Source organism: Sciurus carolinensis, chromosome 19 (assembly GCF_902686445.1).
Source record: "Sciurus carolinensis chromosome 19, mSciCar1.2, whole genome shotgun sequence".
In the NCBI taxonomy this organism is placed as follows: Eukaryota; Metazoa; Chordata; class Mammalia; order Rodentia; family Sciuridae; genus Sciurus; species Sciurus carolinensis.
The window spans coordinates 18,238,270-18,242,542 of record NC_062231.1 but is presented as its reverse complement, the minus strand read 5'-3'; the positions used below and the strand labels follow the sequence as shown (position 1 = coordinate 18,242,542).

At 37.4% G+C, this 4,273-nt stretch overlaps 1 pseudogene; it reads left to right on the top strand.

Annotated features, from left to right (window-relative positions):
- The first annotated feature begins 726 nt into the window (after nucleotides 1-726).
- LOC124971226 (ADP-ribosylation factor-like protein 13B) lies at nucleotides 727-1,657 on the top strand (annotated as a pseudogene).
- Nucleotides 1,658-4,273: the final 2,616 nt, after the last annotated feature.

Genomic DNA, 4,273 nt, shown 5'->3' with positions numbered 1-4,273 from the left:
TCCTTTGCCCATTTATTGATTGGGTTATTTAGTTTATTTATTTATTTTTTTATTTTTTGGTGTTTTTAAGTTCTTTATATATCCTGAAGATTAATGCTCTATCTGAGGCATAGGTGGCAAAGATTTTCTCCCATTCTGTGGGCTCTGTCTTCACATTCTTGATTGTTCCTTTTGATGTGAAGAAGTTTTAGTTTGATAACTATCCCGTTTATTGATTCTTAATTTTATTTATTGCACTTTAGGAGTCCTCCTTTTTGTTGAGGAAGTTGGTTCCTAAACCGACTTTATGGAGATTCGAGCCTACTTTTTCTTCTAGTAAGCATAGGGTCTGGTCAGCATACTCTTGAAAATAAATGCTGGGCTCTGGCCAGGTCCAGCTAATCCGGCTCCGGTGTGCTTTTTGTACCTTTGCCCCCAGGGGAGGAGGGTAGTCATTACCCGCTCTCTGGCCGATGAGGATAGTGGGACTTGGTGCACTCAGTCACCTCGGTCCCAGCTTGTCCTCGGGGCCTATCCATCTTAGAGTCACCCCGGAGAGGCGGGGGCCCCTGGGATGGTCCGCAAAAGCTAGGGGCCCATCCTTGCTGCCATTTTGGATGGAAGGTGGTGGGAGGAGCTACCTGGGATGTTCAGTCTGATGGCCAGTTGCTGCAACAGTTCAAGTGGTGGTGGGAGCTTGTCAGAAAGGTGACTCTTGTGATGGTAGGACTTGATAATATGGGCAAAATGGCAACAGCTAAAGGAATTTCAAGGAGGTTGGCAAATAAGCAACACAAGGAAGGGGCTTTGGGTGAAGCTGATGTGTTTGAATATCTCTCTCTGAAAAAACTGGTCAATGAACACAAGTGCCTATGTCAGATAGAACCTTGCTCTGCAGTATTGGGATATGGAAAGAAAATTCACAAGTCCATTTAAAAAGGCCTTATTGGTTACTACATAACATTGCAAGAAATTTTGATGTCTTAAATGGACATATCCAAAAAGACATAACAGAACAACAAGCTCTTGAGGAACAAGAGAAAAGAGAAAGGGCTGAGTAAGTGTTCTCTTTCGTAAGAAGAAAGAGAACAAAAGCAATCTGATGAAACCAGTGGTCTGGTTGAATTGGACCCAGACCAGTTACTGTTAACCCTTTCCATCCAATAGCATCTGTAATCATTGAGAATAAAAAAAAAAAAAAAAAAAAACTTGAAAAAGAGAAAAAGAAGCAAACTATGGAGATAGTGATGTTTGCCTGCTGCAACATAAAGTGGAACCTGAGCAAATACAGACAGAGAACAAGATTGGTGATAGCAATCAAAAACACAATGAACTTGAAATAGTAGAAAATGATAAGGAGGCATTAACACAGCAGTTGTAGAATGAAGATGAACAGACCATCAAGCATCAGAATCATATAACAGTAAAAAGAAAACTAAGAAACAGAATGAAAAGGAGTCACAAAGAACAATCAATTAATACTGATGACTCTGCTCCTAAAAGTCCAACACCATCTCCACCTTCCCCTCTTGTTGACTGGGGAACCCCCAAAGTCACTAGACTTCCAAAACTTGAGCCTCTTGATGAAACAGGTCATAATGATTTCTATGGGAATCCGCTGCCTCCCCTAACTGTGCGACAGAGACCTAATGGTGATGCTCATGATGTGATCTCATAATCAAGTTATATGAATTGGCACTCTTAATATCAGCAAGGTGAACTGGGACCTCCTTCACAGAAGAGGAAAAACTTTGAGCATTGATGACTGGGGCGATAAAATCATAATGATTTTAGTGAGCAGATTAGTAGCCAAGGACCTGATCTGATAATTAACTTCTCCATATTCTTCACGCAGAATGACCAGTTGATGGAATGAATAACATTTGGATCATGTTAACAGGAGTTAGTGTTGACTCCTTGGTTTTTATATTCCCACTCATGGACAACTACCTGAAAGAAAACTTCAGAAATAGAGCCAATGGATACTATGTACTTTGTTATTTGTTTACTATGCTGTATTTCTATATAGTAAACATTTTTTTATAAGATATATGGGCATGGAAGGAAACTCCTGGGAATTTATAAACTAAATTTTTAACTTTTTATGTATTTCTAAATTTTTTGTTTAATTTCTATTATCTTGATTATGTACTTTTCTACAGATTTATTTTGTGTGTGGAAAATAGAGTTAATTTACTTGACAAACAAAAACTATACAAACAGGATATATTTATATGACTTAAGTTTTATAATAGCATTGTTCTTAGTGTGTACATTCTAATTTGACTTTATTTTAAAATAATACCTTTTTAAAAAGCAGATACTCAGTCTTTATTCTACCAAATTGTGATTTGAAAGCATTACTCAAGGAAAGCATTCAACTTTTTTGTTTTTGTTTTCTTTGATGATAATTTCAATAAATGAGACTTAAAATAAAAAAAAAATTAAAAAGGAAAGAAAATAAAGACTGGAACTCAAATGAGGAATGAAGATATGAAGATAAACATTTTGGAAATCAAAAACATGAAAGGTTTGTTTTAGTCATCTTTTCTGCCTCTGGGATCAAAAGGCCTGACAAGAACTACATAGAAGAGGAAAACTTGATTTGGGACTCATGTTTTAGAGGTCTCAGTCCATAGATCGTCAACTCCATTGTTCTAGTCCAGAGGTAAGGTAGAACATCAAAGCAGAAGGATGATGAGGAGGAAAGCAGCTCAGGACTTGGTCCCATGAAGAGTGGGGGGAGAGAAAGAGATAAAAGAGAGGAGGGGAGGGAAGGAGAAGGGAGCACTCTGCTCACTAAGGACAAACTATCAACCCCAAAGCCACACTCCCCATGATCCACCTCCTCTAGCCACACCCTACCTTCCTACAGTTACCACCCAGGTAATCCATTTAAGTAGATTAATGAACTAACTAGGTTAAGGCTCTCAAAACCCAATCATTTCACCTTCAAATTTTCTTTTATTGTCTCACATATGAGCTTTTGGGGGATACCACATATCCAAACCATAACAAAAGTCATCTGTAAGAAAACCATGATAGTATGTAAGACTATAAGAAAAAATAGCAATGGTTCCCATTCTGGGCTATGTATCTCTATGCCAGTAGGACACATGTGAATTTGGATCCCTAGGTTCTTCCTCAAACACATCGACTGACGATCTCTATAGTGAGGGTCACAGATGAGACAAATGAAGTGGCTTTGCATTTTGGCACTAGGAGAAAAAAAAAAAAAAATTAAAGGAGATAAAAGGATTCCAAAGAGAACGCCCAACAAACCTCAGGAGTCTAGATGTTTGTGGGGTATAGGACAAGAGAAAGGAAAGTTTAAATAAAGAAACAGCAATTGGGCACATTTTAGAAAAAAGAGTCAAAGAAAGCTTAAAATTGAAGCAGAAACCTTAAATTGCTTGTGTGTGGCGCACTATTTTAATAAACTTAGTGTAAGTAAATCAAACATGGGAACAGGTTTCTCTTGCCAACATAGGGGAGAAGAATCAATAAAAGAAAATAGGTATTTGTTACAGTAGTGCCTCCACTGCTTGCTACTGAATTTGCTATTAGGGATTGAAAATGTATTTTCTCAAAAAAAGATGCTTTTTAAAAATCTTCCCATTTAGCTTTGGGCCATGAAAACCATTTGTTAAAGAAGATGGGCTTTGCAGTGACCCTTAAATGCATCTGAATCATGAATTCATATATCAAATGAGAAGTTATCAGAAAGTCTATATAACTGCATAACATTACTAAGTGGTTCTGCTGATAAAGTCTGGAAGGCATTTTTCTTTTTTTTTTTGTATTTCTTACAGTATCATACAAGATATTTATTCTCCTGGTCACTTGAAGCTTATAGGGTTAGACTGTCAATGATGCCTTGTTTTTGGCTATTTGCTGCTTATGTTCTAAGAAGTATTGAGTGACATAGTCCACTCAAAATGCAAGAATCTGAAGCTTATTCCAAGGTTGCACTTTGAGACAGATTTTAAAGGGAGGAGACTTTAAATGCAAAACCTCATGTAAGAGCAAGATTAAAAACCATTAGCTTCCTTCACTCTTCCTTTGCTTTTCTAGGTATATGCTCATACATTCACATCGTATCATTGATTTATTCTTTTGTTGGAACGCTGCACTGAGAATATTGTACAGGTCTCTCTATGACCAGAATGATCAATGAGGACCTTGAGAGTTTCTGTGTTTTGGGATGTATCATTCATACACCCTGGAGAGAATGTTTAACATTTCCTCAAAATTAGTATGAGTTTCCACTAGGGCTACTGTCTTACCAATCAAG